The sequence below is a fragment of the Trichosurus vulpecula genome, chromosome 5 (assembly GCF_011100635.1).
Source record: "Trichosurus vulpecula isolate mTriVul1 chromosome 5, mTriVul1.pri, whole genome shotgun sequence".
NCBI lineage: Eukaryota > Metazoa > Chordata > Mammalia > Diprotodontia > Phalangeridae > Trichosurus > Trichosurus vulpecula.
This window is the reverse complement of record NC_050577.1, coordinates 167420153-167443752: the sequence shown is the minus strand read 5'-3', so window position 1 is coordinate 167443752 and position 23600 is coordinate 167420153.

The following is a 23600-nucleotide window of genomic DNA, read 5'->3' as shown; positions in this document are numbered from 1 at the left end:
CCTTGGTTTTCTGATCTAACCTGTCACTTTTGCCCTGGCCCAATTTCTGCATTGGAAAGCCATCCCTGGATGCCTGTGGGGTACTAGGTTAAGAGTGATCAGGAAAGGATCTCCTTCCAGGGAAACTCTATGAACTCAAGGGTGTAAGAGCCCTGAAAGAGGGGACAGGGAAGAAGCCCCAGAGATCATCTCCCCCAAAAGAGCTCGGATTCTATTATCTTTCACCAGACTGAACTGTTTCAAAGGTTAAGTAGCTCACTCTTATTTAGGATTTACTTAAGATTTGACAAAGGAGTTGACCTTTGATGAGGAACAAGTTGAATGAAATGATTGATTGAATTGTCTGAAAACAATACTAAAGACCTTCTATGAGGAACAAATTGATTTTAACAATAAGAATGATCTATCACCACAGGGCAAATGGATTTAGTCATACTGTACTTGTTAGGGAGGGCACTGTGGTTCAGCTGGCCTTCCTTGCAGATGGTTCTACAAAATATCCCATTAAATGAATTTATACTGAAATTCTTTTCTTAATATTTTAATGCAATAGAATTAGGAGTATTCCCCATTCCTTGACTTCTGAATGGAGTTTTCAGCTCTAAACACTCAGCCTTCATGTCATTTATCCTATACTCCCCTGAGAGAAAGAGGGAGACAGGGGTTTTTTGTTTGGCTCTGTATCTGGTGCCCGAAAAGTCCTTGTGCGTTTTAAGTTTTTATAGCTTTAAATTGCACTAAGACTTTTGGGGCAGCTAGTACCAATAAGAAGGTCAAGGGCAATTCAGCTGTTTTTCCTAGTGTTTTCAAAATCACAATGAGAAAGAACATAAAGAGATCTCCAGGGTCAAATAAATTGTTGCTGAAGAACAAAATCAGCGTTCTCCCATTTGACCCACGTGTGAAACTATACTGCATGTTGTTGAAACTGTACAGCCTCATTTCTTTCCCCAGCTCCATCCTGCAGAGGTGGCCTTTCCTTTAAACACATTCCAGACCGAGCACTGTTCAGTTTGTCTTTGGGGGAAGGGTAGAGAGCATACAGAGGCCTGTATGTCATCAGTCGTTGTTTGCGGATGCCTTGCCCCGAATGCAGAGCTAAATGCAGAGCTGGTATTCGAAGGAAACGTTCCAATCTTTTGATTGTCATGATTGAAAACACTTAACTGCACAGAGCTGATGTTTAGGGAAACAAGTCCAGGGTAGAGGGGAGGGGAAGAAATAGAAAACAGTTTTCCCCTTCTAGAAAATTCCATGCCACCTAGCATGGAAAGGCAGTCAGCTCAAAGGACTTCATCATAGGCTGCAGCCACTTCTGTATGCCTGGCAAAGGGAGAACGAGGCGCCCACATATAAACGATACTTTCCCTGTGGTTCCGGCCCATCTCAATTCACAGCGCAGTCACCTGCCGACACAGCATCTCTCAATATGCACCAATCTGTTTGGCCACACTATGCATGCCGGCAAAGGCTTGATCTTTCTTACGCTCTATATACTAGGTAGCGCCAAGGCTAACCCAGGGAGTCATTCTGCTCACCTTCTCTTCCTTCCCTCCTCTCTGCATTGGGAGAAGTTCTTCCAGCCAAGTTTTGGGGGGGGGGGACTCTGCTTTTGGCAAAACCCAAGGAGCTCTATCTTTGGAAGCCAAACCCTCAGCATGTGGCTGCTAAATTTGGTCTTGCAGACTAAGCAAAATGTGGAATGGCTTCAGTTCCTGTATCTTTCTACACCAAAGGGATGAACTCTGTTACAATGACCCTTGGTAATCCCTGTTGCCGCTTCTGTATTTGCCATAAAACAAGTTTTTAATCTTTTTGTCTCCAGGGAACTTTGCACAATATTGTATCTTCTAATTGCTTATTGTATTATTTTACTTATGGGTGATTTTATTTTCTTCTGGGACAGGAAATAAAAATTGTGTGGGGAGAAGTTTGGGACCCTGGTCACCGACATACAGGACTGCTGTTGTCTGAAAGTTCCAAATGTAAATTGTGTATCAGTAGTAGGATGGTTGTCATTTCCTCCCCTCTCCCTATCCCTTCCTGTCTGCCTCACACCCCTGGCAGGGCAGCAGTGGCCAAGGCACGGTGCTAGCCCAGATGATGATGGCCATCTTGGTTTGGGAAGGAGTCAAAGGAAAAGAAAAATGCTGTTCGTGTTTGCTGCCTGTAGACCTCGGGTTTGATGGCAGAAGTCATCAGTGCTTTCAAACAAACAACACTTGATTTTGTCTAGTAATTGGTCCAGAAACAACAAATTGTTTCTTCTCGAGAGGCACAGACACAGTGACATTGTGACAGCATCTTCACTGTGGGTCCCAGAGGCCAGGGTTTCAGAAAAGCATTGTTTCCTCTTTCAGTGTTCTATTTGGGGAGATAGACGACGCACATTCTGTCCAGAGTCAAATTTGCAATAATTTCCAAATTGGCATCTGTTGCTACACGTAATGTAACTGGCCCTCTCTCTCTTCCCCTAAATGCAAGCATGTTTTCTAAAAGCTTACAACTTTGAATTCAGGAATGTCCATGTGCCTATTATTATCAGGCTTGTGACTGGTTCAATTTTTGCTTGTCCAAAAGAAGGGAAATTGTGTATTTACTCCATGCATGTAATAAACACTGCAAAAAGTTTAACCTACATAGGTTTGCGAAACTTCAAAATTGTTCATGGGGCTATGTAGCAAATGATTCTCTGCCTTGACAATCATGTATACATATCAAAATTTCTATCATAATGATAAAGGGATTGACAACTACTTGTTTTCCTCCAATAAAGATAATTAAATCACCAATAGACGACGTGGTTTGTAACAAAGAACAGAATAAGGATGTTTCTGCCTCATGGCCAGCTTTTGACAGTCTATCTTTCTTTTCCCCAGTTCTTGGTTTAGGGGAATAAGTTACCTTGAAATATGTGTGGAACACAATGAGATTCAAAGAATCTTTATTATCACCTGCATAAGGCATAAAGGCTTATAGGGAAAGCTTGCTTTTATAGTTCTTATGGATTTCAAGTTATTTTCCTAATACACATGTATGACCACTTTATTCTCCTACTCAGTGGCTGCCTGTTACCTTATGATAAAATATGAACTCTTTAACCTGGTATTTTAGGTCCTTTATATTCTGGCTAGGGGGCAGGGAGGTGGTACAATGGATAGGATGTGCCAGGCCTGGACTCATCTTCCTGATTTCGAATTCGGCCCCAGACATGTACTAGCTCTGTGACCCTGGGCAAGTCACTTAACCTGGTTTACCTCAGTTCCTCATCTATTAAATGAACTGGAGAAGGAAATGGCAAACCACTTTAGTATCTTTGCCAAGAAAACCCCAAACGGGGTCACAAAGAGTCATGACTGAAAAATGACTGGACAACAATAAATATTCTGGCTCCAATTTTGAAGCATTTTACTCTGCTCATCCCCTCACACATTTTAATTTAATTCCATTAAGGAAGCAGCCTGATACAAGTCAAGGAGCACTAGATTTGGAATCAGAGCAATGGATTCTGCTTTTGAACTCACTTTGCTTATCGGTGAGACTCTGGTCAAGTCGCTTGATGTTTCTGTGTCACAATATCTCTCATCTTTAAAATAGGGTAGTTGAGCTCTAGTTTTAGCTCGAGGTGGGCTCTGAACTACCTTCCAGATCTAAATAAATGCTCTGATGATTCTGTAATTTAACTAACATTTATTAAGTGTCTTTTGTGTTTAGAACACTGAGCTAACTACTGTGGGTACAATGGAGGAAAGGCTCTAGCCTTCAAAGAGCTGACAAGCTAATAAAGGATATTAGATCATCAGCTCCTTGAGGGCAGGGACTATCTTTTGCCTCTTTTTGTATCCCAGCACTTAGCATAGTGCTTGGCACAAAGTAGGCCCTAAATAAACGTTTACTGAATTGAATAAGGCACATAGATGAATTCGATTTCCATTCAGCAAACATTCCTTAAAGTATCCTCAGAGAAATCTAGACAAAATATTCTAGGAAAATTTGAGGTGGAAGAAATGACTTTCATCCAGGGAAGAGAATCAGAGAAACCTTTTGTGGAGGGATGATCTGCAGCGATTTTAACAATAGGAAAGAGATAGTAAAAAGGGAGCAAATTCCAGACCAGAGATATAGTCTGGACAAATTCAGAGAATTACATACTAAAAAGACATCTACCCCGGCTCCCAACATTTACTAGTTGTGTGATTACAGGCATTTACCCTCTCAGCCTCAGTTTCTTCGTCTGTAAAATTAAGACTGTAGACTTAGAGGTGGAAATAATGAAGTTCAACCCCTTCATCCAGAAAAGTTAAGGGATGACCTCTATCATCCAGGGTCATGGAGTTTATCTGAGGCAGGATTCAAATGCAGGTCTTCCTAAGCCTAACTCTACCTAACTCATGGGGTGGTTGTGAGGAAAGTACTTGGTAAACCTTATTGAACATAGATTATGAGCTAGCAGGGCCTTAGAGGCCATATAGTCTAACACCCTCATTTTACAAACAAGGAGATGGGGGTTCGGAAAGTTTAAGTGATTTCCCCAAGGTCACACAATGCCAGAATAGGAACTGATCCTAGGCCTGTGATTCCAAATTGAGTGTTCTCTCTACTATACCACACAGTTGGTGATTCAGTAGATTATTTTCAACTGAGAACATGTTCTACCTTTACAAACTGCAACAACCTAAATTATTGTGCGACACTTTGTCAAATAGATTAGGCTCTGGACTTTAAGTCATGAGACACTGTTTCACAGGTAACACACAGGGCCAGGCACTGGAGTTTTTGGACTCCAGCCTCTAACAGGTTCACTCTTGATCTGGTCAGACAGGAAGGACACTAGCACAGCTTTGGAGGAGTTAATAATCTTACTTTATTCTAGTCTAGTCTTCTCAGAAAGGTTGCTGATAATGGGAGGACCAGCTCCTACACAGCATTCTCTTATCACCCTTCTCAAAGTGGCTGACAAAAAGTGGGTGGAGCAGCTATGGAAAGTCTTTATGGGGTCAATTGAGACAAGCACAGCTTGCATGCTCCCCTAAATTCCCTCAAGCCTCAATGGAGGCATTCTTCCATGCATTACCCAAATCCCAAATGGGTCCCCCCATGGGTTCCCATATGGATTCCCCTATTTGGTTCCCCTATGGATTCCCTGTGGTTTCCCCACTCATTGACCAGTGCCCACTTGCTTTATAGGGCAACAAACAAAGAAGGCATCTTGCCAACATTAAGTTTACAGGTTAACTTTAGCAATATTGTCATTCTGCACAAGTGTAGTAAATATCATTTATGTCACCCCTTATCTCATGGCACAGCCTCAGTAGGACTGTCTGTCACTATGATTTTAGGAATCACTATCTGGGATCCTTGGGGCTATTCTGAGAGTTATTATCTAACACCTGGAAACTAGACATTGTCATGGTCATGGATCCTGAGAAATTGAACTCTAAAAAGGATAACAAAATCCTCGTTACATTCAGATGTGGCCTCAGGTGCAGCCTTTTATCTTAGTCCAAGTTTTACAGAACAAATCCTTTTATTAAGGAGATTTGTTTTATGAAGTTTGGATTCAGTCAAAGGGCAGCACTTGAGGGCTTAGAAGGCCACAAGAGTCCTACAGGCTGAAGGTTCCCCACCCCTAGGTTAGACTCCTTCCTCAGATACTTAAAGAAACATCAGCTATCATCATCATCATCATCATCATCATCATCATCGCTTGCCACATAGTAGGTGCTTGATAGACGCAAGTTGACCAATTGTATTGGTGCAATATAATAAGTCAGGGCTGTCTAGCCTTAGGTTCTTATTGAAACAATAGACAATATATTTTGATTTGCCATTTTAGTGAGAGCTCTGCAGTAGCTCAGCTTCAATTACTAAAGTATTTATGTAAATTTCTATACTTACAGGCAGGCCGCATAAATCACACTGCTGCATTTTGGACAGCCCTGTAATAAGCAATCACATATGTATGTATTTGTTTATAGCAGAAGAGTCTAGTAAACATAAAATAATAATAAACATGTTTTCATTTGTATTTAATTTCATATTACATTTAAATTATATTAAATTTAATTCTATTAATTTTATAGTTAAAAATAAATAAAATAATAATAAAAACAAAAAATCTAAAATTGTTCAAAACATACGTCTTTCCCTTGATTTTTAATACCAACTGGCAAAGGTGCAGCATATATGAAGCAGGCAGATTGTGGAGAAGGGATTCTATTTAACAATTAAAGATTAGCCACTATTCCTATGGCAAGAAATCACAGAATCTCTGAATCAGAAAGGTTTCATAGGCCTTCCATTCTAAACCCTACTCAACAAAAACCTGCTCTATAACATCCCCCACAAAATGATCATCCAGACTCTGCCTGAAGTCAAATTATCATCAATAAGTATTTATTAAGCACCCACTATGTGTCAGGCACTGTGTTGAGGGCCGAGACTACACAGAAAGACAAAAGACAGTCTCTGCCCTTGAGGAACTCACATGGGGACACATCATGCAATCTGCTATGTACATAAGAGATATATAGAGGGTAAACTGGGGATAATCTCGGGGGAAGGCACCAGCATTAAAGGGGACCAGGAGGGACTTTGACTTCAAATGAAGGAGAACCACTATCTCCCAAGGTGGTCCATTCCATTTTCGAATGGCTTTAGCTGACTCAACAAGTAGTAGATAGAGTACTGGGTCTGGATTCAGGAAGACTCATCTTTATGAGTTCAAATCTGGCCTCAGACACTTACTAGCTGTGTGACCCTTTGTAAGTCACTTATCCCTGTTTGCCTCAGTTTTCTCATCTGTAAAATGAGACAGAAAAGGAATGGCAAACCCCTCTAGTGTATTAGCCAAGAAAACACCAAATGGAGCCATGAAGAGTGGACACAACTGAAAACAACTAAACAACAACAACAGTAAAGCTGATTCAGCAAGTATTTATTAAGTACCTACCATGTTGCCAGACATTTTGCTAGGCGCTGGGCATACAAAGACAAAAGGAGAAAAGGTCCCTGCATTCAAAGAGCTTACAGTTCTACTGAGAATGACAGAAAAAAAGACAATGAAACATAGTTAAGTAAATACAAGGTAATTTGAGGGGGGAAAGAGGATTAATACCTAGGAGAAGCAGAGAACTCTTCAAGGAATAGGGGATACTTGAGCCACCTTAAACAGAGATAAGATACTGAGAGGGGAAAATGGGGAAGGAGGAGTACAATCCAAGCATTGGGACAGGGGAGGAAAATGATAATGATGATATAGCATTTATATAGCATTTTAAGGTTTGCAAAGTGCTTTCAGATATTATCTCATTTTATCCTCACAACAACTCTGGGAGGTAGGTGTTAGTATTGGCCCCTTTTTACAGATGAGGAAACCGAGGTAGACAGTGGTTAAGTGACTTTCCCAGGGTTACAAACTTAGTGTCTGAGGTTGGATTTGAATTCAGGTATTCCCAGTTCCAAGTCTAGTGCTCTATCTACTGTACCATCTAGCTGCCTAGTATCAGCTTGTGTGCATCATTAAATTTTTCTTTACTTTGACCTAAAATTTGCCTCTCCAACTTCCTCCCCATAGCTCTGAGTTTAGCCTTTCGAGGCCAAGCAGAAAGAGTCTTCTTCTACATGTCAGCTCTCATAATCCTCCTAAATCTTCTCTCCTTCAAGATAAAATCCCCCAGTTCCTTCAACTGACATTTGGATGGTATGGTATCCAGTCCCCTTAAGATTCTGACTGCTCTCCTCTGGCCTTGATGCTTACCAGGTATCCTTTCTAAAATGTGATTTATAGACCTCAGAGGAACAGGGCAGATGACAATGGCTATGTTACCTACTTGCTTCTGGACACTATGCCTCTCATTAATGTGACCTAAAAAGTGTTACATTAGGCTTCTTGTCTTTAATAATACACTGTTGAGCTTGTAGTCTGCTAAAACCACCCTTCCTCTACATACCTTCAATCTTTTATCAAACAGCTGTCTTGCCATGCTTACTCCAGTTTAAGACTTTTTAATTCTTATTAAATTTTATCTTCTTAGATTTAGCCTAACATTCTAGTCTGTCAAGGTTTTTGGGTGATTGTGGCTCTCATCCAACACATTAGTTATTCCTCCCAAATCAAGGTTCTTTTCCATGAAGCCTTCCAAAACCCATGTAGATAATTTTTTTAACCTTACAACTCCTTGGTATATGGTAGACAGTGATACCATGCCATATTTTTGTTTTTGTTTTTCAGCTGTTTCCACATATTTATATCTCATCTCCATATTTATATGGTACACACCTTAACAGTGAGTAAGCACAAGGAAAAATCAGACAACAGCTGAAAGTCTTTTACTATTTAGTACAGAAAGAAAGAGCTTTATGAAAGATGAATCAGAGAAGGGAAAGATGGGAGATTATTTGGGAGGTTATTGGAATAGTTCAGGAGAGAAATGATGAAGAGCTGCCTGTAGGGTATTGGCAATTTGAGAGAAGAAAGAAAGAGGTGTGAACAATATTATCCACTTAAAATTGACAAGACAAAAAGAGGAATGAAGAGGGAAATATCAAAGATCAGTTCAGTGTTTGAAGCCTGAGTGACCTGGAAGATGGTTGAGCCATCAACAGAAACAGGGAAAATCAGGAGAAGATGAAGGTTTAGAAGGAGAATACAATGACTTCACTCTTGGGTCCTAGCAATCCATCCTTGTGAAGATACCCAAGTAAATAGTGGGAATGGAACTCAGGGGTAATACTGGGACTGGATATATAGACTGGGGGTCATTTGTGTAAAGATGATCATTGAGGCTGTGGGAACAGTTGAGATCACCAAGGGAAGGTGTAGAGATTGAATAGGGCAGAGGACAGACCCTTGCGGAGCATCCACACTTAGGAGGCAGAAGGATGTACCAGGTTCACAGACTGAGAAGTTGCCATATAAGTAGGAGGAGAACCAGAGAGAACAGTGCCTTGGGAGAAGAGAATGAGTAAGAGAAGAATGAGGGTGTTCATCAGTGTCAAATGCTAGGAAAGTTCAAAAAAGATGAACCCTGAGAAAAGACCATTAGACCAGTGGTTAAGAAATCATTATTGGCATCACTGAGAGCACATTCCATTACTGTGTCGTAAAAAAATGAGGAACATGAATACAGAGACACGTGGGAAGACATAGAAACTGATGCCAAGTGAAATAAGCAGAAGTAGGATGAGGACCACAACGTTAAATGGAAAGAAATTCATTTGGAAGAACAAAAAGTCAAGAATGTTAAAGGAACTAATGGAAACAAATGTAAAGAAAGGAGGTTTAGCAGTACTAGATCTTAAACTATAAGGCAGTAATTATCAAAACTGGTACTGGCTAAGAAATAGAAAGGTAGATCAACAGAATAAAATAGACATACAACTTATAGCAGCAAATAAATATAATCACCTTGGATTTGACAAGTGTAAAGACTTAAGATTTCGGGATAAGAATTCTTAATTTGGTAAAACTTGTTGGGAAAATTGGAAAGCAATATGGCAGAAACTGGGCATAGACCAAGATCTTACACCATTTACCAAGATAAGGTCAAAATGGATACGTGACCTAGATATAAAGACATTACAAGAAAATTAGAAGAACACAGCATATGTTACTTATCAAACTTGTGGATAGGCAAACAATTTATGAATAAATGAGAGATAGAAAGCAAAGTTAGGTGCAAAATGGATAATTTCAATTATAGTAAATCAGAAAGTTTTGTACAAATAAAACAAATGCAGCCAACACCAGAAAGAAAGTAGAAAACTGGGGGAAAATTTTATAGGCAGTTTATCAGATAAAGGTCTCATATCTCAAATATATAAAGAAATCTATAAAAATACAGGTCATTCCCCAACTCATAAATGGTCAAAGATATTAACAGGCAGTTTTCCAATGAAGAAATCAAAACAATTTATAGTCACATGAAAAAATGTTCTAAATCATCATTGATTAAAGAAATGCAAATTAAAACCTCCTCAAGATATCATTCTACATCTACCAGATTGGTTAAAATGATTGAAGGGGAAAGCAAAAAATGTTAGAGGGAATGTGGAAAAGTTGGAACACTAATCCATTGTGGGTGGAATTGTACACTGATCCAACCATTTTGGAGAACAATCTGAAATTATGACCACAGAGTTATGAAACTGCCTAATCCAAGATAAACCTATTAAAGGTTACTATTCAGCTGACAGAGTCCTTAGAAAGACGGGATATGGGAGGGTAGGTGCTGAAGCCCTCAAAATTTGCATCCAGTTTGGGGTGGAGATGTGGTAGGTCCCAAGATTGCTTTCCACTTCTTTTACAAGAAAAATATAATCCTATCTGGCATGCGTATTAGGGATGCTCCCTCCTTTTCAGGGGTTCCAAGATGGCAATGGGTGGGGAAAAAATATCTATTATCACTTCTTTCAAATCCATGTTTTAGGATCTTTGAATAGTATAGCTGATGGATGGGGAACAGAATCAAGAAAATGTTCCCCATTTTACTCAGGGTCAGTTAACAAGCAAATATATTTTTATATGCACCAAAAGGTTATAGAAACCACAAATCAGATACTATGAAATTAATCATCGAAGTTAATTTAATGGGCCTTAGAGCAACCTAGCATCACCAGTCCTCAAAATAAAAAACAGTAAGCATCAGAACTATTTGGTACTGGGACACATGTATAAACACACACACACACACACACACACACACACACACACACACAGAGGCATGTGTAATTCAGTGGAACAGATTAGGCAAGCAAGACCTAGAAGTGATCAAACACAATATCAACTACTAAGGTAATGTCTCCCTACACTTCTCCCCCCAATAAAAATAAATAAAAAACTGGAAAGCAAGTTGGCAAAATTATGATTTGGGTTAGTTTCAGACCAGCATCTAACACCACATGCCACAAAAAGCTCCAAATACAAACATGACCCAAATATAAAGGGTTATGTCATTAAATAAATTATTAGAGAATGGAAGGCAGTAGCTTGTACAACTATCCAATGGGGAGAATTCTTAACCCAACAATAGATGGAGGTGACCTTATGAGTTAAAAATAGATCATTTTTTGATTACATAAAATTGAAAAGCTTTTGCCTGAACATAATCTTCACCAAAAAATGTCTCTGACAAAAGTTTGCTATCTAAGATACATATGCAATTGATACAAATATATAACAAAAGCCCTTCCTCACTAGTTAAGTAGTCAAAGAACATAATGTTTAACAGAAAAAATGAAAGGCATCAACAATGACATAAAATAATGCTTTAAATAATTAGCTATATGAGAAATAAACATTAAAATCACTTCAGAATTCATTTCATACTCATCAAACTGGCAAAGATGATAAATGATGAAAATGGTTAATGGTAGAGGGGCTATGGAAAGACAGTCTAATGCCTTGTTTGTGGAGCCATGAATTGGCCCACACATTCTAGAAAGTAAGTGGAATTATACTAAAACAGTCATTGAACTATAGATACCTTTTGGCCTAACGACACCATTACCAGTGTATACCCTAAGGTATACTCTAAGGTGGTAAAACAAAACAAAATCCAGAGAGAAAGAATCCATGTATACAAAATGCTTATAGAAGCACTGTAGGAAGGAAGGAAAGAAAGTCAATACCTACTGATTGGGAAAAAGCTAGACAAATTTTGGTTTATGCATGTAATGGTATATTATGCTGTAAGAAATGATGACTATGAAAAATACAGGGAAAAACTTAGTAACACTCATGGGAACTGATGCAGAGCAAAATGAGCAGGACCATAACCAAAATTTACAGTGTCCACAATAATGTAAAGGAAAACAACACTGTAACAGCTTCAAAATTATAATCAAGAAAGCAACCAATCATAACTACAAAGGATTGGAGGTGAAAAAATGTCTCCTGATTTTGAAGGTAAGGCTAATATTTGTATTGGCTTTGCTTGTATTTATTTGTTATAAGAAAGGATTCTATATTGGGGTGGGGGATTCACTTGGAAGGGACAGTGATGCTTTAAAGAGAGCATCAACAAAACATTTAATTTTTTTTTAACTTTCTCATTATAAGGCAGTTAGAAGGAGTATAGGTAGAGGACACAAGTATGAGTTGAATATGATGGGATAATGTAATGGCAAGTAAAGTGGGACTTTTTGTTGTCTTTTGTTTTGGAGTGTTTCTCATCACAAAAGCAATCAAGTGCCTTTGATGAGTCTTGCCTCTGTTTGAATTGAGAGTCATTGATTGGAAACAATATATATGATGGGGTGCTAGTGATTAAAGATCTTGCCCATACCCTTTTGCTAAGTAGATATTAAGCCTTTTCCCACATCTTTTTGCTAAGTAGGTGCTAAGCCTCAGGGCCCTAAACAGGTATATATGCTCTGAGTTTGGCATTTTGCTTTTGGGGGCACACTTATTGGGAAAGTATTGGTGTGGAGACTCTCAATAGCCATTAAGGAGCCTCACCTCCAGCTTTGAAAACCCAGATATTTGTGCTTCTCTCTCTCTACGTAGCACATACTGCTATGATCAGACAAAAGCCTGTCTGTTGATCTGTTTATATTTTCTCTGCTTGTAATTTCTGTTTGTATTTGCTCTGAAGTTCAGGGTGCTGACTTTTTCCCCTGAACTAAGTGAATGATATGTGTATGTTTAATTAAAGTGAGATTGCAAACCTCTTAAAGTTGCTTTCCTTAGAAAAGCAGATCAAAGAACTTGTGCTAGTAGCCCTCCTGTGTGCTGGTGTTATTGGCCTTACACAGCCACAGTAGCAGCAAGTAGCATTGTTGTTACAGACAATTATCTAAAAAAATAAAACTAAGGGGTGATAAAGAGGAATACACTGGGAGAATGGGAAAAGGAGAGGTAGAATAAGGTAAATTATCTGACATGCAAAAGAGCTTTTATAGTGCAGTGGAAAGCATGGACCTTACTCTCATTTAAATTGGCACAAAGAGAGAATAACATACACACTCAGTTGGGTATAGAAATCTATCTTACCATGAAGGAAAGTAGGAGGGAAAGGAAATAAGAGAAAGGCAGGAGTAGCAGGAGATAGGGGGCTGATAGAAGGGAGGGAGAATTGGGGGAGATAAAAGTCAGAAGCAAAACACTTTAGAGAATGGACAGGGTGAAAGGATAAAGAGGGAAAGGAGAAAGAGGCAGGGGAGGGAAGGGAAATGGGGGAAATAGGATGGAGGGAAATACATAGTAATCATAACTGTTTAAAAGTTTTTAGCAAATTTCTCTGACAAAGACCTCATTTTTCAAATATACACAGAACTGAGTCAAATTTATAAGAATAACAACCATTTCTCAATTGATAAAAGGTCAGAGGATACGAACAAGCAGTTTTCAGGTGAAGTGATCAAAGCTTTCTATAGTCACATAAAAATGCTCTAAATCACTATTGATTAGAGAAATGTAAATTAAAACAACTCTGAGCTACCACCCCACACCTATTAGATTGTCTAACATGACAGAAAAGGAAAATGACAAATATTGGAGAGGTTGTGGGAAAATTAAAACACTAACGCGGTACTGATAAAATGGAATACCAATTTAAGCATTTTGTAGAACAATTTGGAACTATGCTAAAAAGGCTATAAAACCTTATATCCTCCATTAACCAAGCAATTCTACTACTGTCTATATCCCAAAGAGATTTTACAAAAAGGAAAAGGACCTATATGTACAAAAAATATTTATAGCAGCTCTTTCTGCAAAGAATTGAAAATTGAGGAGATATCCATCAATTGGGGAATGGCTGAACAAGTTGTGGTCTATGATTGTGATGGAATACTGTTGGGCTATAAGAAATGATGAGCAGGATGCTCTCAGAAAAACCTGAACTTCCATGAACTGATGGAAAGTGAGATGAGCAGAACCAGGGGAACATTATTTAGAGGAACAGAAACATTGTACAATGATCAATTGTGAATGACTTTGACTTGACTATTCTCAACAATACAATAATCCAAGATAATTCTGAAGGATTTGTGATGAAAAATGCTATCCATCTCCAGAGAAAGAACTGGTGAAGTCTGGATGCAGATTAACACATACTTTTTCTTTAGTTTTTGTGTGTGTTTTCTTTCACAATGTGACTAATACAGAAATATGATTTGCATGACTGCACATGAATAACCTTTATCAAATTGCTTGCCTTCTCAATGGGGGGGGGGAAGGGAAAGGAGGGAGAGAATTTGGAACTCAAAATTTTTAAATGAATGTTAAAAATGTTTTTCCACATAACTGGGGAAAAATAAAAAATGTTAAATTATTTTTAAAATTTTAATTGACACTTTAAAAGGAACATCACTAAAAACTTTTTAAAAATTTAAATTTAAATTTGTTATTTTGTGTATGTGTTTTTGTGTATGTTATTCTCTCTTCGTGCCAATTTAAATGAGAGTGAGGTCCATGCTTTCCACTCAGCTCTAAAAGTTCTTTTGCATGTCAGATAATTTACCCTATTCTACCTCTTCCTTTCCCCTTCTCCCAGTGTATTCCTCTTTATCACCCCTTAGTTTTATTTTTTAGATAATTATCTGTAACAACAATGCTACTTGCTGTTACTGTGGCTGTATAAGGCCAATAACACCAGCACACGGGAGGGCTACTAGCACAGGTTCTTTGATCTGCTTTTCTAAGGAAAGCAACTTTAAGAAGTTTGCAATCTAACTTTAATTAAACATTAAATTTAAACATTTTTTAAAAATTTTAAATGGTGATCACTTTAGTGTGATGACACATAGCTTACTCCCTACTACTAAGGGAAGGGCTAAGTTCTGGAGCTCTGATCTGCAGCAGGTCTAAAGCTGATAAGATTATGCAATTAATTGGTATTAAGTGCAGCACCAATATGATGAGCTCCTGATGGGGATGGATGTCAAGGCAGTGGCTGCACTGCAGCAGTGGTGGTGATGGGGCAACAGGCCACCTAAGGAATTTAGAACCAGCCCAGGCTGGAAATGGAGCAGGTCAAAACTTCTATGTTAATTAACAGTCAAGTAGGGCCTTGAAAAGGGTGCTACCCTTCCAGCCTGAGCAAGATAGGGAGACTCAGTCTAAAGAAAAAATAGTGGTATTTCTTTCTTCAGTTGTTACTGACTGGAAGCAACCACCAAAACTTCCTAGCCCACTAGCTGAGACAGTCAGATCTTCACTGTTTAATTTTATAGGGCAAAAATTGACTTTCGAGGATGATCTTTGTATTGAGTGCATTGTTTGGTAGCTTTAGTATTCAGTGGGCACACAGCCCATCAACAAGCATTTGTTGAGCTTCTACCAAGTGCCAGAAGCTCTTCTTAGTGCTGAGGACACAAAGACAAAAGTAAAACACCTTTGTCCTTAAGGAACTTGCATTATAGGACAAGACAATAAGTATAGATGTAGGTGCATCACCCCACTTAAAAAGTCAAGATGCTAACCCTAATAATCAGAACTATAGATCACTTAATAAATCAGTCAGATGAATGAATTGGGTATGAATAAGACCTAAAAGTATTCCTCTGAATCAAACAACCATAGGTTTTAGACTTTAAAGCAATAAAAGGCCTTGATTTAGATGTTCTTGAAAGCCCTTATATGAACGTGAGTAACATCACACCAAAAGGGTGTTGAGATCGATTGAGGGCCCTGTGAGTTATCTGTAAGATAGCAAGCCAGTTAAGGACTCAGAGGGGCAGGTAACTGGTGAAGGAGATAGAATTCCAGGCCTGGAGTTAGGAAGACCTTAGTTCAGATGTGGCCTCATACACCTGCTAGCTATGTGACCCTGAGCAAGTCATTTAACCCAGTTTGCCTCATTTTCCTCATCTGTAAAATGAGCTGGAGAAGGAAATGGCAAACCACTGTAGTATCTTTGCCAAGAAAACCCCAAAATGGGTCACAAAGAGTTGGACACGACTGAAAAACAACCAGACAACAAGAAGGACCCAGAATCTGGCAATTTAATGGGGGAAGCCTCTAGCTAAAACCCTGAGAACAAATCACTTGGTGGGGAGAAGAACATCTTGGCCTCAGTCTCCTCTCCCTCCTGCCTTGGCCAGAGGAAGATCTTTTCAACTTCAGAGGAACAGAGGATGTATCAAGTTGTCAAAAGCACACTGGACACCCTTAGGAAGGGCAGACCACAAGGAGGCCAGCAGAAAAGTTAAAGAGAGTATCTTGACACAATGAATGAATGGCATAATTTATTAATTCAATTGATATTTATCCAGGTGTATATACAGGACACATATAAAGCAGATATAAACTAGGGTAAGTAGGACAGGCACAAACAGTTGGGCAGTAGCAGGAGGCCCCAGGAAAGGCCTCCAGCAGAAGTTGGTGTTTAAATGAATCCAGGGATTCCAAGATGGGGAGGTGACATATGAGTTTTTGTTTTCGAGCCAGCACTACCAGAACTGAGTGCCTGCCCAGTGGTAGCTCCCACTACTGTAGGGAAATCCCAGCCTGGGCTATGTTCTTTTGGAAACCACTGGCCATTTCTTTCATCATGTTTGCACTTCCCACACTGGGGAGACTGAGGTCTGACAGCCAAGCATTTCCTTTAATCCAAGTTGGCAAGTAAACATTTTGGACAAAACTTGGAATGAACATTTTTGATAGGAGAATTACTTTATTTGGGTATGTATCAAAGAAACCATGGAATCAAAACTGTCTCACTTAGCCAGGACCAAATGAAATCATTTTGGTCCCTAATGAATTTCAGGCAATGAGCCTACAAGAGATTTACTATACTCTGTCTCTTTTTTCATCTCCCTTAAGCTGGTTTTCATGGGAATCTAGGGAGGGGCAAAATAAAACAAAGGATGATTCTCTTCCTACAGGAAGATACTTCAGTTCTTGGTTTCTTAATCTATTCATGGTGTTAGGAGTTGTGAAAGGATGGCCAAGAGGATGAAGGTGCAGTGTGGAATAAATGTGAGTGTAAACAATGCAAATTTTATAGATCTATAAATCAGAGTTTTAAGATCAAAGCTGGTGGCCCAATAACTTTCTAAAGCTCCTTTCAAGGTTGTATTAGAGAGGAAGATGCCTAACCAATTCTGACTGTAAATTCAACAGAATCAGTAGCACAGAACTGTCAGAGTTGGCCCAAGGCAGTGCAGTGTTATGGGCAGAAGGCTGGCCTCTGAGTCAGAACAACTGGGTTCAAGTTCTGCTTCTAACGCACACTGGCTCTGTGACCTTTAGCAAGGCACTTGACCTCTTACCATCCCAGGCGGTTCTCCAACCTGCAGAACAGGAGGAGATTCCTCATCAAGGATTTGCTATGATCCGAGCAGAATCTATTATGCTTTCACTGAAGTTTTTTTTAAAAAAAAGGACAAGGGTAGCAATCATGATCTCAGACAAGGTAAAAGTAAAAAATGGACCTAATTAAAAGAGATAAACAGGGAAAATACATTTTCATAAGAGGTACCATAGACAATAAAGTAATATCAAAATATTTTATAGCAAGTTTATCTGATAAAACCCTTTTTTCTCAAATATATAGGAAACTGAGTCAAATTCATAAAAATAAAAGCCATTCCCCTGTTGATAAATGGTCAAAAGATACGAACAGGCAGTTTTCAGAATAAATCAAAGCTATCTATAATCATACGAAAAAATGCTCTATATCACTATTGATTATGAAACGCAATTTAAAACAGCTCTGAGTTACCACCTCACACCCGTCAGAAGTGACAAATGCTAGAGGGAATGAGGGAAAATAGGCACATTAATGAACTGCTAGTGGAGTTGTGACCTGATCCAACCATTCAGGAGAACAAAATGTGTGGGTACCCTTTGACCCAGAAATACTACTACTAGGTCTGTACCCTAAAAAGATCAAGGGAAAGGGACCTATATGAACAAAAATATTTATAGCAGCTCTTTATATGGTGGCAAGGAATAGGAAATTGAGGGGACATTCATCAATTGAGAGATGGCTGAACAAGTTGTGGCATATGATTGTGATTACTATAAGAAATGACGAGGAGATGGTTTCAGAAAAACATGGTGAGACCTATATAAACTGATGCAAAATGAAGTAAGAAGAACCAAGAGATCCTTGTGCATAGTAACACCAATGTTGTAATGATAAATCAACTGTGAAATGCCTGGCTACTCTGATTAAGTCACTGACAATTCCAAAGAACTCATGTTTCTATCCACCTCCAAAAAGAGAAAACTGACAAACTGAGTGCAAATTAAAGTATAATTTTCTTGCTTTTTAATATGGCTAATATGGAAATATGTCTTCATATTTCATGATTTCACATGTACAATTGACATCATATTGCTTGCCTTCTCAGTAAGTGAGGGAGGGGTGGGAGGGAAAAAGAGAATTTGAAACTCAAAACTTAAAAAGAAAAGAATTTTTTAAAGAATTTTTAAATAAAGGAAATTTTTAAAAAGACAGTAGATGCAAGATAACCTTAAAGTAAGGTACTAAAAGGTTGGTTTCAAATCCTGACTCTATAATTTTTGTGACCTTGGGCCAATCACTTAACTTTCTTTGACCTCAATTCTCTCATTATAAAATGAGTATGTTGAACTAGATGATCTCTAAAGGTAAGCTTTTCAAAAATGTTTGTTATTAAATCGAATTGAATTAATTACTGTATTGCAACCTCACTTTAATGAGAGTTTGGCTTTCGGCCAAAGATTGAATGCAAATTTATGCAAAACTGACCTCAGGCCATACTTCAAATCCACCCACCCTGGACATCAGGAGATATCTTACAATCCACTGTACCCAGGCATATAATACTTTCTCTCCCTCTCCCCCCACCCGACTTCCACTTCTTGTTCTATGCTCAGTGATCAAACCAACACTAACATTGCCTCTGGAAAGGGCATAAACCTGCAGTGGCTGGTAAATGTTTAATAGCGTGCTCTCTTGAGGGGAAAAATGTATACAGGACATACTTTCAAGTTTAATATGTATTATCAACATTTTTTTAAAATCACTTTTTAAAGTCCAGGTGAATCAAGGCTTGATTTATAACATCTGCTGATTTTTAAGGTGTAAATGTTCACACTGAAAATTTAACAATTGGCTCTCACAAATCAGTATAAGCTGGCTTCAGTATAAAGTGGCTTCAGCACACTCCGGTTCTGTGGCTTAATCACTATTCCTGTAACTGGCCAGACCGCTCTCCGCCCCCCCCAAAAAAATCCCTCCTCAGGGTACCAAGCTCCTATATGTTTTGTCTCCTATTAGAATATAAACTTCCTGAGATCAAATATTGCAGTTGAAAAAAACCTAAGACAGAGTCCCAGGCTTCAAATCCCATCTCTGCCTCTTTGTATCTGTGCGATCTTGAGTAGCCTTCCTGGGTCTCAGTTTTCTTATCTGCAAAACGCCAAGGTTGGACCTCTAAGGTCCCCCTTTTTTAAAAATAAGTTTTTAACAATATCTTTATTTTACTAGGTATAATTTCATCTATCTTAAAAAAACATCTACATGATCCTTCTCAAAGGGTTCTCACCTTCCAAAGTTTTCTGACATTTCAGGCAGCTAGGTGGCGCAGTGAGTAGAGCATCAGTCCTGGAGTCAGGAGGACCTGAGCTCAAATCCAGCCTCAGACCCTTGACACACTTACTAGCTGTGTAACTTGGGCAAGTCACTTAACCCCAATTGCCCTGCCTTCTCCCCTACAAAAACAAAGTCTCCTGACATCATCAATACTTGCCAAACTTTCCATATTCTTCAACTGTGTAAGGTCCCTTCTAACTATAGAATATAGAAACCCCTCCATGTCCGGCTTCTAGCACAGCACCTAGAATGGAGAAAATGCTTTCTATGTGCTTGTTTTTAATCAAAGGGAACTTTCTAACCAAAAATAGCCCCTAGCAGCTCAGTCTCAATTACGACGTTGGTCCTTCAGAATAGACACCGAGCACGGTGTCTAAGCTTCAATGTCCCCAGTGCCACGTGTTTTCCAGTGCTCAGCAAGGATGTTCAGTGATCCTGGCCTTGGTAATGTTCCACACAGAACCTCAGATAGACTGTCCTGATTTCTGACCTCCCAAGATTCCTGATGTGACCTTATTTCTCCCTGACCAGCGTAGAGAACTATGGTACAGATAGATAGATAGATGGATGGATAGATAAATGAGGTATAATGAATTTTTAAAAACCATTCAGCCCACTACTTTGATGGTTTTTTGGTAAGGATGGGGAACAGGAGGAGCTAAAAAAGTGATGTAATCAGTGTGTGTAATCCTGGTGTGGAAGTTCCCCGATTCGAGTGATGGATAAGCAATTTTTCTGTAACCTATAGTTTGAGAGAGCTGGTTGTGGGGCTTGGAGAGGTTAAGTGACTTTCCCATGATCACATAACTAATATGAATCAGAAGCAGGATTTGAACTCAGGTCTCCCTGATTCCAAGGCCATTCCTCTGTCCATTATGCCGCTGTTCCTCACTTAAATAAGCTCGATTACACAATTGCATAGATGTAACTATACATATACAAATACTCTTTCCCCCACGGCACTTTCCTGTTTCAATGACATCTAAAACCCAGCAAGCAAGTTCATTTTCCCCCTCCAAAAATGATTCTAAGACCTCTGATTTCTTTTCAAGAAAACCTCTCTGATTCTCTTGTTTCCTGCTGGTCCCCTCAGAGAGGGACTGTATTTAGTATTAGCTCATCCTCTTAATATGTTTCCATCAGCAAATGTTGAATCTTTCCAGAAATGCTTAATAAACCAAAACTGGCTATAGGAGTATCAGGGGAAATACCATTCACCCCTTTGACACCCCCCCACTTTTAAACCCATTCATTTTGGATACTTTCTTCTGTTTCCCGGTATCCCCAGCCTCCAAACACTGCCTATGCCTAGGAGGTATATATTTTCTTCCTAATCACATAATGAAGTTTAAATAATTCCATGGGCCTTGCCAGATCATTGTCTAGGCTGTTCTACATAAACACATGTAAAGTTGCTGGCTTGAGATGTGAGGCCAGGGCAGTCAATCTGGTTCCAATCATCTACAAGAGTGCACCCAGCTGACCCCCCTCTAACGAGGGCCAGCTGTTCCCAGGCCCTGACATGCGAGAACAATATATTTTCGTGTCCACCTGGCCAAGAGGAGGCTGTTTCATGTCACACCTGGGAGAGGAAACAAACTCTACAGTAGGTAGGTTAGACGGCAGAGACTGGCTCTTTTTAGCTGGATGGTAAAACTCTTCAATGAAGCACCTCCCCACCAACAGGGAAGAGGAAAGGGAAGCCGCGCCTTCATGAAAAAGAAATAACTCATATGGACGGCTCTCTTGGAGCTGGGTAGATCTAGAGTGTCTGAGAAAGCCATTTCAAGAAGGTGTTTGTTTTTTGTTTTTTAATTTTGGAGAGGTCCTGTGATTTTATGGGTGCTGGGAACTCCCTGGTACCTGCTCAGTAACTTATAATGCTGGTCGAGGGCATTGAGAGTTTAAGAATAACAACTAACATTTATAGTATGCTCTAAGGTCGGCAAATCACCTTACATATTATCGCATTTGATTGAAAAGAGTCTTGGCCAAGGTCATAGGAGTAGATCAGATCCTCTAACTCCAAATCGAGTGCTCTTCCCACTACCCAAGGCCAAAGAGACTGAGGATTTTGATCATAGGAAGAGAATCTATGGATTCTCAAGACTATACAAGTGATGAACGTAATTGACGACCACATCTGCTTCTAGAAACTGGTGCAAAATGTCAGGGCATTTGTTCTCTATCCTATGGGAGTTCTAGGTTTGAAGACACTCACAGTACTTCTCATATACCCTGGGGAAGAGTTTGCTTTATAATTCTCTACCCTTATAGTTTTCAAATTTTTTACTCTCAGGATCCCTTTATACCCTTAAAAATTATTAAGGACCCCAAAGACTTTTTGTTTCTATGGATTATATCTGTTGACATTTACCATCTTAAAAATTAAAATGGATAAAATTTTAAAATGTGTTATTTATTTTAAAATAATAATAAATTCATTATACTAACATAAATAACATATTTTGTGAAAATAAGTATATTTTCCAAAACAAAAAATTCAATGAAAAGAATGGCATTGATTTTCATATTCTTGCAGATCTATTTAATGTCTGACTTAATAAAAGACAGCTAGATTCTCATATCTACTCTGGCATTTAATCCATTGCAATATATTGTTTTGGTTGAAGTAGATGAAGAAAATCTGGCCTCATACAGATATAAAGTTGAAAAAGGGAGGAGGAAGAGTATTTTAATAAACAAATAATGTCTTAGTATTACTATGAAAATAGTTTTGATCTCACAGACTCACTAAAAGGGTCTCAGGGATGGACCACATTTTGAGAACTGCTGCTTTCAATAAAAACAAAAAACAAAACAAATTTCAGCTAAATGCCACAAATCCAAAGAAATGTATTAGGAGAAGATAAATACCTTTTGTCTACATAGTGGTGTTTTAAAAGGAGCAGGATCTCAGTCTTCAGTGGGCATTGGGGTGGGGGTGGGGGCCCGCTATTCGAAGCAGGTCAAATAAGGCCAGTAATGAAGTAAGTCATCAGTGAGCTTGATGACTGGCTTGAGAAACATTGTGGGTGTGTGTCAGTATGCATTCAAAAACATAGCTCATGAGTCCCAACTGGTATGTTTCTTTTGCTAGTTGTATTAGGAGGGCAGAGTTTATAATCTCAAAGAGGATCATATATATGTCTGAAAGGTTCGGAACTGCCGGATATAAGAAACTCTCAAAGTAGAAGGCAGAAGAATCAAAACATATATTTAGGCTCCACAGTAACCAACCCATGAACCAGCAACCCCATTTTGATATATTGATCAAAAGCTTCCAGGCCCAATAAGTACGCCTCGAAAGAGTAACCAGGAGGCTACAGAGAAGCATGATTGTGTAAGGCAAAATCATGCTTCCCCCTCTATGGTAAAAAGATTACCCACTGGCCTGAAGTCCTTGTTCAGCTTCCTCCCGTAGGTCAGCTCTGCTACTGGCAGCTCCTGCTTCGGCTGTGGCTGTGGCTGTGGCAGCCTCTGGCTCCAACAGGAGCTGCTTTTAACCATCAGGCTTCTGCGGAGGGGGGGGGGGGGGGTAAGGTACGCCGGGGAAAGCACAGGTTCTTTCAATCTGCTTAAGCAAGGTGAAGGGGTTGACCAGGAAAGCACAGGTTCTTTCCATCAGCTTAAGCAAGGGAAGCAAGGTGAAGGGGCCGACAAGCTTACTCCAGTCCAACATACAAACAGCATTCAGTTCAGGGGAAAAAGCCAAACTAGTCAAGGGCACTTGTTGACTAAGTGCTAAGGAGCCCATTTTTGGTTGCCAACACACTAGTCAACCAGAAAATACATTAGTTTGAAGCAATAGATAGATAGATAGATAGATTGATAGGTAGATAGATGATGGATGGTTGGATGTATGGATGGATGGATGAATGGATGGGTAGGTGAGTGGGTGGATGGATGGGTTGGTGGATGGATGGATAGGTGGATAGATGGATGGATGGATGGATGGATAGATGGATGGATGGATGGATGGATGGATGGATGGATGGATGGACAAATTAATGAATTGCATAGCTAGGTGACAAGAATAATTTCTCCCATACAAAGAGATGTATACTTTCC